Source organism: Triticum urartu, chromosome 2A (assembly GCF_056163025.1).
Source record: "Triticum urartu cultivar PI428250 chromosome 2A, HENAU_Tu73, whole genome shotgun sequence".
In the NCBI taxonomy this organism is placed as follows: Eukaryota; Viridiplantae; Streptophyta; class Magnoliopsida; order Poales; family Poaceae; genus Triticum; species Triticum urartu.
In genome coordinates, this window is record NC_141874.1 from 124512492 (window position 1) to 124526191 (window position 13700).

Below are 13700 nucleotides of genomic sequence, written 5' to 3' on the forward strand. Positions count from 1 at the left end.
TGTAAGCTTTGTGGGGGTTGGCGCACGGGGACCTTGCCTCCAATGAAAGAATAGTTGACCTTGAGACATTTGGAATCAAACCAATGGCTTTATCCTTGATGGATTGATGAGAACCATCTCACAAAACATACAGCCAGTGGCTGCTTCTTGATTTCTATTGTAGTTATTGTTACAATCATCAAATAATGTGTGGGTGGGGCAGAGTGATGGTTACTGAAAAGAGGATATAAGGAGGCAAGGGATTAGTTGCGTAGAGAACAAAGAATGTAGAACTTTACTTCATCTACCTCACCATGAGCCCATACATGGAGTCCTACTCTACACAGAGGTAATAAACCCCGTGCGACATAGGTACAACCACAAAACAGATCATTGATGTTTGTCCTTGTGTGAATGAAATGGGTTTACTGGCTACATGATACGCTCGTGCAAAAAATGATACTAGGTTCGTGATATGTACTCTAATGAATGTAATGATTTTAACAACTACTTGACAAGGCATACCAGAAACAAAAAAACATGGACCAAAACTATTACACTCATCTGACTAAGATGATTTTTACCGGTAATTCAACATGTGGACTAAGACAAATTAAAACTACACTCATTGTATTGCACTAGTGTGAATAAAGTGGCTTTTATCGATGTAAGTGCATCTAGTGCCACCCCTTTGTTGGTTTGGAGTATTGATGACAAACTTGGTTAAGAGACTAATGTGTTTGTGAGTGTACATATGATAACACAGATAGAAGTCCATGGAGATTTGTTTTAGCCATCGCAGACGACCCTAAAAATGCATGAAGACATTGAAGACTTTGGTGGCTCACCAAGACTTAGCTTGAAGATTATGGGACACGAAGACTTTGTTCTTTTGGTAGTTTCATTTTCCTCTTTCCTGACTCATAGGAACCACCGTACAATTAAGTGGGATCGAGGCGATATGAAGTCAGAAACTGACGTGATGCTCAATCTAAAATCCTATGTCTTCCAATGAAGATTTTGATAGAAAATCTCTTTCGAGTTGGTTCAGTCAGCTTTGCTTGTAACTCAAGTAAAGTTGATGCATGTTTTTGAAATCTGACCGTTGGTACATGTGTCGATTGGCCATTAACGCAAGGTCATTTCGACCATATCATGTTGGGTTGCTACCCACGCTATAAATAGCCTCCGCCTCCACCATAAGTTGGTGGCTACTTCGAGTTATTACATGAATTCTGTCATTTTAGACCAACCCACCTCCGAAGCATCTGAGAGAGAATTCTTGTGAGGAAAAACCTCAAACACTCAAAGCCCAAAGTGATAATCGCCAAAGGCATTCATTCTGAGTGAACCAAAGACTTATTACAATTGGAAGACTGTGATCTTCCAGACGGTTAGGCGTCATGATCTGAGCATCCAAGAGCCATTGTGGATTACCGGGAACAAGTTTATGAAGGTTTCAAAATTGGGCGAGGTCTAAGTGACCTTAGCTCAAGGAGAATAAGGTGAATATTTGGTCTTCTGAGTTAAATCTCAGCCTCTTCAACCAGCAGATGTACAATTGTCACAACAACTGGAAATGGTCAAACAAATCACGTGTCTTCACCGAGCAACCAGTTCTATATATTGACTACTTTACTTCCATTCTTGTATTATGTATCCTTTGCTTGCTCCTCTGTGTGAAGACTTTGTTTGGAGACATTCATCATGATTCTGTCTTCCAATTCATAGTACTTGAGGTTTTCTGCCTATTCTACATATACCGCTACCTACTTTGCCTACTAGCTTTTGTTCTCATGTCTTTAGCTTCTCATTCATTTGCACCCGCACAATAGCTTTACTTGTGTCATGTATTGCTTCACACATGTTTTGCTTCTGTATCTTCGAAGACAATACCTGTTTCGAAGATTTTCATAAAAATCTCCCATTCACACCCCTCTAGTCGATAAGCACTTTCAATCGACATCTCGGCGACTCAAAATGGAAACTAATGAATGTATCCATTGGAACTTTCTGTCAGGACTTATACACCCCCACCCTATATTTTGAAGTACTTCGCCTTTAGAGTAGTGACATGTTATATGATTACATTCTTTGCTCATCAATTTTTTAGGGATTTCTATTTTCGTGCCCCTGGTTGGTTCGTTGTGCTCAGTTTTGCCCTCCTGCTTCTTGGGGGCGGTCTCGGGAAGCCTCCTGCTTCCGCGATCCGGGTCTTCCAGTGATGCGGCCTGAAAGGCTCGTTCTAGGGAACACACCGCGTCCTTCTCTTCACAGGGCACCGTGATGACTCCGCCACTTCCTGGCATCTTGAGGACGTTGTAGCCGTGGTGAGTTATGGCCATGAACTTGGCCAGTGCTGGGTACCCAAGGATGGCGTTGTATGATAGGCGAATGTGAGCGACGTCGAAGTCGATGAGCTCGGTGCGGTAGTTGTCGCGTGCCCCGAAGGTGACAGGGAGGCGGACCTGCCCAATCGGGACCGTGAAGCCATTGGTGACTCCGGAGAAAGGCTTGGTCGGCTGAAGCTGGTTGTAGGGCACTTGGAGATTGTTGAATGTTTCCACGGACAGGACGTTGAGCCCTGCCCCGCCATCGATGAGGGTCCTGGTGACCACCACGTTGCTGATGATTGGGGAACAAAGCATCGGGAGGACTCCGGCTGTGGCCGCACACTTGAGCTGATCTGCTGAGCTGAACGTGATGGCGCACGCCGACCACCTGAGAGGGCGCGTGGCTTCGAGCTTGGGGAGGACTGCATTCACTTCGCGGGCGAACTGCTTGAAGATGCGTTGAGAGGCTGGGGCTTGAGCCCCGCCCAGGATGCAGGCGATCGCGCGCGGCTCCTGGAAGCCCCCAGCCCCCTCGTCCTGATGGCGGTCCTCGTTTCTCCTTGGCTGCGGCGGCAGCGGAGGGAGGCCTGCGTTGCCTTGAGGGCGATCCTCGCGAGGCTGATCCCTCCAGTCTCCCTCGCGAGGCGGGTCTTGCCAGCAATCCTCGCAAGGTCGATCGCGCCACCCTTGGCGCGGGCAGCAGTCTTCCCAGTGTCCTGCGTTCCTTCCTCCTCCTCGACCGTAGCCCCGGTCACCGTGGTCGGGGTGACGGCCGATCCTTCCTTCTCACATGGCTCGGAGCTCTTGACATTCGTTGGTGTTGTGGGTGTGGAGGTCGTGGTACACACAGTACCGACTGCCCTTGGAAGATTCGGGCTGATCTCTGCCCCGCTTGGTGTCTGGTTCTGCCGCGAGCACGGTAGCCCCCTTGCGCTTCACATCCTTGGCCTTGGGCTTCTTCTCTTCTGGGTCCGCGGCAGGTAGCTCGAGGAGGGAGAGACGCCCTTCCTCAGCCCTGGCGCACTTGGTTGCCAAGTTGAACAACTCCAAGGAAGTGCACAGGTCTTCATGCATCGCCAGCTCCTCCTTCATCTTGACATCGCGCACGCCGTCGAAGAAGGCTGAGATGATGGCCTCCTCGGTCACCTTGGGAATCTTGAGGCGTGCGTTGTTGAAGTGCTGGATATACTTCTGAAGGGTCTCTCCGGGTTGTTGCTTGATGCGGCGCATGTCGCTCACGGCGGGTGGCCGGTCGCGAGTACCTTGGAAGTTGGCGATGAAGCGGGTGCGCATCTCATCCCAGGAGGAGATCGTGCCTGGAGCCAGGTTCAGGAGCCAGGTGCGGGCCCTGTCCTTGAGTGCCATGGGAAACCAGTTCGCCATGACCTTCTCATCTCCGTTGGCAGCTTCGATGCCCAGCTCATAGAGCTGGAGGAACTCCGCAGGGTCGGCCGTGCCGTCGTAACGAGGAGGCAGGTCTGGCTTGAACTTGCCGGGCCACGCGACGCTGCGTAGCTCGGTGGTGAAGGCACGGCAGCCTGCTGTGGCCACGGGAGGCCTTGGGTGGCGGAGAGCTTGGTCTTGCATGTCCCCACGTGCTGCAGCTGGGAGCAGCGCGGGGTCTTGACGTGCGGGAGCAGGAGCATGGTCGCGACGTGCTGGAGCAGGGAGCGCCCGGGCAGCTTCTTGCGGGCGAGGGACTTCTTGGCAGTTCTGCTCTTGCCGCGCTGGCACCTGACAGAGCGGGTTCCGCCCAGGGGCCACGCGCCTTGGAGCCATGGTGCCTTCTTGAGGAGGAGGCGGCTGGGGCGCCCCCGGAGCTTCGTCGCCCGTGCGGGGCGGGGTGCGGTGCAGCGGAACGGACGGCGCAGGAGAGCCCCCTGCGGCGCGGACGAGCTCGGCGACGCGGTCGAGCCATTCTTCGTAGACATCGTCGACGGGACGGTAGCACAGGAGCTCGTTTGCCGTGATGAGCACAGCTCGAGCCTCCATGGGTGCGCGGAGCGCGCGGGACGAAGAACCAGCTGGGGTGAGCGAGGGAGTAGCGGTGCGGCCGTCTTGCCGCACGGACGGATGCTGAGACGACGCTTGCTGCTCGTTCCCCGCCGGGCCGGTGGCAGCGTTGACGGCAGGTGATGGGGAACGGCGAGGACGCCCGCCGACAGGAGCCGTCTGGGCGACGCGGGAAGCGAGAGCGGCCCGGCGCTCGGCGCGGGCCCGACGAGCGTCAGACATGGACGCGATGGTCGGAGGAGAACGGGGTGGTGGAAGACGAATTCCGGCGCACCCCCGTTCCCAGAACGCCGACATAGGATTTTGAGATGGGCATCACTTGGAAACTTTTCATTAGTTTTACCTCGACCCCCTTTAACAGTACGATGTTTCCTATGACTTAAGAAAGAGAAAATGAAACTACAAAAACAAAAGTCTTCACGCTTCATAATCCTTGCATGGATGTCAAGTCTTCACGGTCACACCAATTTCTTCACTTTCATAGTCTTTAGAAAACCAAAGTCTTCAGCTGAAGACATTCATTTTTAAGGGTCGACTTTCATCTTAAATATCAAACTCCTCATAGACTTATAGACCTGTGTACACTCGCAAACTCATTAGTCCCTTAGCCTATAAGTCTTCAATACACCAAAATCACTAAGGGGCACTAGATGCACTTACAATCTCCCCCTTTGTGGCGATTGATGACAATATAGGTTAAGTTTTCAACGGGGATAAACATATGAACTGTAAATACTGATATTGAGGAATTTTATTGCAAGATATAGAAGAACTCTCCCTGAAGATGTGCATATTTGAGGAATTTGCTATGAATAGCAAATGCAGATTGTAGAGTAGAATCATGGAGATACCCCCCTATATCTTGTAATTCATACACGCATTTAACATATGGTATGAAGAATTTGAAATGCATGATGAAATATGGTGACTGATGTAATTCAGCATGAGTGCATCAACATACTTGAGGAAATAGCATGCAGAACAACAGAGAAAAAGTATCAGACCACCATAGGACTTAAGTGTAAGGGCATATTTATCCCTAAGGTGTTTTGATGATTGATGACAATGCTTTTGCGGACTAATCGTGTGCCTTCAGTATTTCAGATGTTTCATCACTAGGCACAAGACGGTTTGTGTCCCCCTCGAAGACTATTGAAGACGACGTTTGTCTACGTTTCTTTTCGGTGGTTTTGAGTCGTAGGAAAGCCGTATTAAGAGGGGCCCCGCATTGGTTAGGCTAGGGCGGAATCAACACGTACACATCCCTTGTGCACCCTCTGAGCTTTTCCGTTTCATTAAAGGCTCCCTTGCTGCCTTCTCCCTGTGGTCTGATCCCAGCGGTAGTACCGCGAACCCCAACGGTAGTACCGCTCGAGAGCTACAAGTGACAGTACCACGAACCCGAGCGGTAGTACCGCTTGGAGCTCTTAGCCGTAGTACCGTTGCGGCTCCGTGCTCCTACTGCCTCGACTCGAGGTTTCTCCTTTCGTGTCGGGTTTTGCGGCACTAGTTGCGGCAGTAGGGGCGGTAGTACCGTTCTTACCACTGCGGTAGTACCGCCCTGGGTCCAGGTCCTGCTCTGCTTCCTGCTCCCGTCCTTCTGCGCGGCAATACCGTGAGGTGGAACGTCCACCCCTACGGTAGTACCGCCCTGTGCGGGGCTGAGCAAGGATAACGGTTGGTTTGTCTTTCCCCCTTATAAAAGGAGGTCTTCTTCTCCAAGTTGACCTACCTCTTTTCCCCCAAGCTCCATTGTTGCTCCAAAGCTCATGTTCGCCCGATCTCTCTCCCTACCCAATCAAACTTGTTGATTTTCTAGGGATTGGTTGAGAAGGCCCAGATCTACACTTCCACCAAGAGAAATTTTATTCCCCCACTCATCCATTACGGATCTTGTTACTCTTGGGTGTTTGAGCACCCTAGATGGTTGAGGTCACCCAGGAGCCATATTCCATTGTGGTGAAGCTCCATGGTTTCGTTGGGAGCCTCCAATTCGGTTGTGGAGAGAGCCCCAACCTTGTTTGTAAAGGTCCGGTCGCCGCCTCCAAGGGCACCAATAGTGGAATCACGGCATCTCGCATCGTGTGAGGGCGTGAGGAGAATACGGTGGCCCTAGTGGATTCTTGGGGAGCATCGTGCCTCCACACCGCTCCAATGGAGACGTACTTCCCCTCAAAAGTAAGGAACTTCGGTAACACATCCTCATCTTCACCGGCTCCACTCTTGGTTATCTCGTGCCTTTACTTGTGCAAGATTTTTGTGTTGTATCCTTAGCTTGCTTGTGTACTTTTTGTTGTTGCATCATATAGGTTGCTCACCTCGTTGCATATCTAGACAACCTACTTTGATGCAAAGTTAAATTGGTAAAGAAAAGTTAAAAATTGTTAGTTGCCTATTCACCCCCCTCTAGTCAACTATATCGATCCTTTCAATTGGTATCAGAGCCTCGTCTCTTTACTAAGGACTTTGCCATCCAAAGAGTATGGTTGACACTATAGACGGTGCGGAGAAGCACTCCGGTGTGAATCCAATCTCGTCTACGGCCGATGGGGGAACCACGGTCTCTCGTGAGGAATTAAATGTGGCCTTGGACACATTGAAAACCTCCATGATGATCGAGGTTGAAAGCATGTTTAATAAATTCATAGAAGGGCTTAAACTATCCACTGCACCGTTGAGAGTGGGTGACCCCACTAACAAGGTGACGGATGCTAACTCCAACAAGGGGGAAGCTACTAGTGATCAAGTTCTTTCTTCTAGTGGTAAAAATGGCACCGACATCTTTGCCCATGTGGAACCTCCACTTGTTTATGGTGGACCAATTCCTTCCACTCATTTGAATCATGCCAGTCCTCCCCCCAAGATTGTGAAAAATGAGGACTTTGATTCTTGGGTCTATCGCTTTAAGCGTCATTTAAATCATGTGAACACTAATCTTTGGAGAATCATTGAAGAAGGTTTCTATCCGCATGACCGAAGCAACTTCACTCCTAGAGAAGCCGTGGATAATCAATTCAACGAGAATGCTCTCTTCATCATCCAAGATCTAGTTCCACCCAAAGATCTTCCTCATCTCCAGCCCTTCGCCATGGCCAAAGATACATGGCATCAAGTTGTTCCCCTCTCCAAGGGAAGCGCAAGCATTCAACGCTCCAACTATGAAGTGGTGCAAGATGAAGCCGATGAGTTTGCAATGAAAGAAGATGAAGAACCTCGTGAGCTTTATCGGAGAGTAACCAAACTCGCGGTCTCACTCCAAGATCATGGGAGCAAGGACACAGATGACAATTGGATCAAGCGCAAATTCCTAAAGGCAATGATTCCTTACCACAAGACCATGTCCTCTGTCATTCGTCAAAGGCCGGACTTCCACACCTTGTCCTCAAGTGAAGTGTTGGATGAGTTTGTGGCCATGAGCATCTTGGACAAGATCGCCGACAATGAGGTGCTACGTTCTCAAAGAGCAAAGAAGCCCAACCTTGCATTAAAAGCCAAGGTTACTGTGGAAGAAGAGGACGAAGAAGAAGAAGAGGAGAGCAACCTCGAAGATACAAAGTATGCCTATCATGAACACATGGCTCTTGCTTCATGGCAATTTTGGAGCAAGAAAAACTCAAGGCCCAACTTCAACAAGAACAACTCAAGTGGCACGAAGGGCAAGAAACGTGTGAGGACTTGCTATAATTGTGGCAATGTGAGCCATTTTGTTGTGGAGTGCCCGTATGATAAGAGGGAAGACAATGGTGGCAAGCTCATCCGAAAGGACAAAGCCAAGTCTTTCCCAAACAAGATCAACTTCACCAAGAAGATTCCTCCCAAGGCGTTGGTGGTACAAGAAGAGTACAATGAGGACGATGATGATGAGGAGGATGGTGGGTTGGTTGCCATGGCCTCCGTTGCCATTGCGACAACTCCACGAGTGTCACTCTTCGATTCACCCAATGAGAGCATCACCGACAAGTGCCTCATGGCTAAAGCCACCAACAAGGTAACCCCCAACATCAAAACTACCATCATTAATAATCCTTCCTTGACGGATTGCATTGATGGACATGATGGATCTAATGTGGAGGAGAATGAGTTTGAGTCCTTTATGGGCAAACTCAAGGGTAGATCCAAGAAGCACTTCGTTGCTCTCTTGGAACAACTTGGTGAAGCCAATGACATGATCGAGGCTCATGAAGATGCCATCTCTAAGATGGAGGGGCGTAGTCGTGACTATGCCGATGAGATTTTGGATCTTTCCAATGCTCTTGGGAAAGAGCGTGGTCTCCATTTGGCTCTTGAGGAGTCACACAATGATGATCACACTAAGTTAAAGAAAGATCTTGATCATGCTATTGTTGTTTCTCGTGTGCTAAACTCTGAGAAGGCCAAGCTTGGGGTTGATCTTGCTAGACTCAAAGAGGAGTTTGGCCGACTTGGCAAGGATCACAAGGTCTTGAAGGGTACTCATGCTAGCCTCAAAGAGTCTCATGATCAACTTCAAGTAAAGCTAACCAAGGAGAAATCCACATTTCCTCATATGGTGTTAATTGATAATGCAAATGCTACTAACCCATGTTGTGAGCATGTGCATCTTGTTGAGGAGAATACTAAGTTGAAGGAGCGACTTGAGAAAGGCCTTGTTTCTTGCATACAAGGCGAGAAAAACCTCAACGACCTTTTGAGCAATCAAAAGGGAGTTGTGGCCAAGGAAGGGATTGGGTACGCACCCAAGTCTAAGAACAAGAAGAAGAATGACAAGGCCAAACGACCTCCCCCTCTCAAGCAAACCTTTGTGAAGGAGGGAGAGGGTGCTACTAAGGAGAAGAAGAAGAACACCGTGAAGGGTGGTGATGCCAAGAAGGGCAACACTTCCCTTCCCAACCAAGCCGGCGACTTTAACCCTTCTTATGTGTTGTGTCGTGCTAGTGATGGACATGTTTATGCCAAATTTGTTGGCTCTCCTTATGAGTACATTGAATGGTCTATTTGGGTTCCTAAGACCCTTGTTACTAACATCAAAGGACCCATCACTAAATGGGTAACTAAAACCAAGCATTGATCTCTTGTAGGTGTTTGCTTCCGGTGGGGGATCATGGTTGCTCGATAGTGGAGCCACTAATCATATGTCCGGAAGCAAGGATTTGGTGGTGGATGTTCACAAGATTCCATCTATGCCCACCAATGTCGAGTGGGGTGATGCCTCGTCCTCCAAGGTATTGGGGCTTGGCAAGGTTGTCATTTCTCATGATCTCACGATCGAGAAGGTCATGCTTGTTGAGTCCCTTGCATACAATTTACTTTCCGTTCGTCAACTTGCACTCATGGGCTTTGCCACTTTCTTTGATGTTGATACCGTGGCCCTCTTGTGGAGCAAGAATCTTAAAGTAGACTTTGTTGGGCATGTCGAGAACGGTATCGATGTGATTAACTTTTCGGAGCGACCCACTAAGACCGTGACATGCCTAATGGCTAAAGTTGACATGGGATGGCTTTGGCATCGCCGTTTAGCCCATGTCAATATGAGATATTTTCAAAGTCTTCTCAAGGGGGACCATGTACGTGGACTAGCAAATGTTAGTTTTGCTAAAGATCATGCTTGCAGTGCTTGTATCGAAGGAAAGCTTCATGAAAAGGCTCACCCTCCCATGACTATCATCTACTCGAAGAGGCCTTTGGAGCTCCTTCACTTGGATCTCTTTGGGCCTCCATCCTTTGATAGTCTTGGGGGTAGAAAGTATTGCTTGGTGATTGTGGATGACTATTCAAGATACACTTGGATATACTTCTTTAAGAGGAAGAGCAAGACCCAACAAACCGTCATTGACTTTGCAAATGAAGCCCAACGACAACACAATGCAAAGATCTTGACAATAAGAAGCGACAATGGCACCGAGTTCAAGAAATACACCTTGGATGAGTTCCTTAGTGATGAGGGGATCAAGCATCAATATTCCGCACCATACACCCCTCAACAAAATGGCGTAGCGGAGAGGAAGAACCGGACGTTGATGGATGCGGCAAGGACCATGATGGCGGAGTTCAAGTCTCCATACAACTTTTGGGCCGAAGCCATCAACACCACTTGTCATGCATCCAATCGGCTCTACCTCCGCAAGGGCTTGAACAAGACTCCTTGTGAGATACTCACCAGTAACATGCCCAACCTCAAGTACTTCCGGGTGTTCGGGTGTAAGTGTTTAATTCTCAAGAAAGGTGTTCGTTTGTCTAAGTTTGAGGCTAGAGCTCATGAGGGCATATTTGTTGATTATGCTACCAACTCTCATGCTTACCGTGTCCTCAATAAGTCCATGGGACTCATTGAGGAGACGTGTAACGTGGAGTTTGATGAGAATAACGGCTCCCAAGTGGAGCAAAGTGGCACTTGTGATGTAGGTGATGAAATTCCTCCCCAAGCCATAAGAAGAATGGGAGTTGGCTTTATCCTACCCATTGAGGAACCCCGTGTGGCCGAAGGAGAAGGACAATGCTCCACTCAAGTGGAGCCATCACCAACCCAAGGCCCACACGCTTCCGAAGAACAAAGTGAAGGCCCTCAACATCATGAACAAGACCAAGGGCAAGATCAATCTCAAGACGGTGTTGAATCACCAAGTGATGCCCAAGGTCAAGTTCTCTCCTCCCAGCAAGTTCAAGATCAAGAGCAAGCTCAAGATCAAGAACAAGCTCAAGACGACGCCCAAGATGATCAAGTCACCGCTCCTCAACTCACCCCTAAGGAGGAATTGGAGCATCGTGCCGCCAAGATCGTTTCCAAGCTCTCAACCAAGGGCCATCTCATGACAAATGTGCTTGGAAGCATTCGAAAGGGGGCAAGCACTCGTAGACAATTGGCAAACTATTGCGAACATCACATGTTTGTCTCTTGTGTTGAACCCCAAAAGATCTATGAGGCGCTCGAAGATCTGGGTTGGCTCAATGCCATGCATGAAGAACTCAACAACTTCGAGTACAACAAGGTGTGGAGGTTGGTTCCAAGGCCAATGGGGAACCACAATGTCATTGGAACCAAGTGGATATTCAAGAACAAGCAAGACGCTCATGGAATTATCATTCGCAACAAGGCCCGGTTGGTAGCACAAGGCTACTCCCAAGTTGCGGGTATCGACTACGGTGAAACCTTTGCTCCCGTTGCTCGCCTTTAATCCATTTGCATGTTGATTGCTTATGCTTCTCATCATAACTTTAAGTTGCAACAAATGGATGTGAAGAGTGCTTTTCTTAATGGTCCCATTAATGAATTGATGTATGTCAAGCACCCCCCGGGTTCGAGGATCCCTATTTTCCCGATCATGTGTACCAACTCGATAAGGCACTCTATGGCCTTAAGCAAGCCCCACGTGCGTGGTATGACCACCTACCGAGTTGTTGCAAGATCGCGGTTTTGAAATTGGGAAAATCGACCCCACTCTTTTTACCAAGAAGGTCAAAGGGGAGTCGTTTGTGTGTCAACTATATGTTGATGATATTATCTTTGGTTCCCCTAACAAAGCTTTCAATGAGGAATTTGCCGCACTCATGACCTCCAAGTTTAAGATGTCCATGATGGGAGAATTGAAGTTCTTTCTCGGGTTCGAAGTCAAGCAACGGAGAGAAGGAACCTTCATCAACCAATCCAAATACACTCAAGACATGCTCAAGAGATTCAAGCTCAATGATGTCAAGCCGGGTTCCACTCCAATGCCTGTCAAATGCCAACTTGACTTAGATCCCAATGGTAAAGCGGTGGATCAAAAGGTATATCGCTCCATGATTGGCTCCTTGCTTTACCTTTGTGCATCTAGACCAGATATCATGTTGAGTGTGGGAATTTGTGCATGGTTTCAAGCCGCACCTAAGGAAAGCCACTTTGTGGCAGTCAAGCGAATCTTTCGATATTTGGCTCATACCCCAAACTTTGGCTTATGGTACCCAAGAGGAGAAAACTTCAAGCTTGTAGGTTATTCGAACTTCGATTCGGCGGGAGACAAAGTGGATAGGAAGTACACTTCCGGAGGATGCCAATTTCTTGGTTGCTCTTTGGTGTGTTGGTATTCCAAGAAGCAAAGTTATGTGTCTCTCTCGTCCATCGAGGCGGAGTACGTGGCCGCCGGTAGTTGTTGTGCACAACTTCTTTTGATGAGGCAAACTTTAAAGGATTACGGTGTCATTTGTGACAAAGTGCCTCTTTGGTGTGACAATGAAAGTGCCATCAAGATTTCTCTCAACCCAGTTCAACATTTTAAGACAAAGCATATTGAGATTCGGTATCACTTCATCCGGGATCACATTAGGCGAGGGGAGATCGAGCTCAACTATGTCAACACTCATGATAACCTTGCATATATTTTCACAAAGCCTTTGGATGAAGCAAGATTTCGCGAGTTAAGGCATGAGATAAATATCATTGATTCGAGCAATGTGACTTGAACCCTTGCACACCCCACCATACTCAACTTGTTGTCTTGTTTAGGTGTAGGCATGGACATAGGGGGAGTGTTGTTCTCTCAATGAACTCTCCCTCCCCCCATTATGCATAAATTGATCAATTCTTTCACATTAGCCATTTTGATGGTACTTATGCTTCAAAGACGAGTTTTGGTCATGGGCCCAAGGTTAAAATCTTCGTGGCACCATACCTCTTGACTCATACATAGGTGGCCTCGGCCACCGCCCTCTCTTGAAGAGGTGTGTGTTTCTTGTCCTCTCGCTAGTGTTCTCGTTGTTGTGTTTTGGTTCCCTCTTCTTGCTTTTGTTTTTTTCCTTCTTTTTGAGCTAGCAGTGTGGTGTCTAGTCGTTGGGTCTTGCTGGGCGGTACTTCTCGGAGATCGTATTGGTGAGGATAGCTTCACCGCTCTTGGCTACCTGCCGGAGCACCCAACATGCCCGAAGGCTGTGAGTTGGTTCGGAATTCGGCATCATGTGTATCCGACAGGGCGTGTCGAGCCATTCATCAAGTACAGTTCTGTGTCCCGTTGAGGGTTTAATTTTCTTGTCCGTAGAGTAATGATCAGGTGCCCCGTGAGGGTGCATCCTTTTTGCCCGTCCGTGGGTGGCTTAAAGGCAGGCGGTTCCCACCGAGCTATCTGGGCTTTCCAGGCGCTTTCCTTGGCTCAATATTTATGTACTATGTGTGCCAAATCTACAAAGTGCAGTATGCGGCATCGGTTGAGGGCATTAAGGATACCCTCGTCCGTACAGTTGCGGCAAAATACTAAAACCGCGTCGTCGTCGCAGCAATCTTTGATCTTGTTTTTAACAAGGAGGAATCTGGCACAAAAGTGATGGACTGTTTCCTAGGGTTGCTGTCGCACATACATTAGGTCGCATATGTTCGGAGGACCGAAATTGCTTGGGGAATATTGCTTGTGGTGGGTGGGTGGGTTTAAA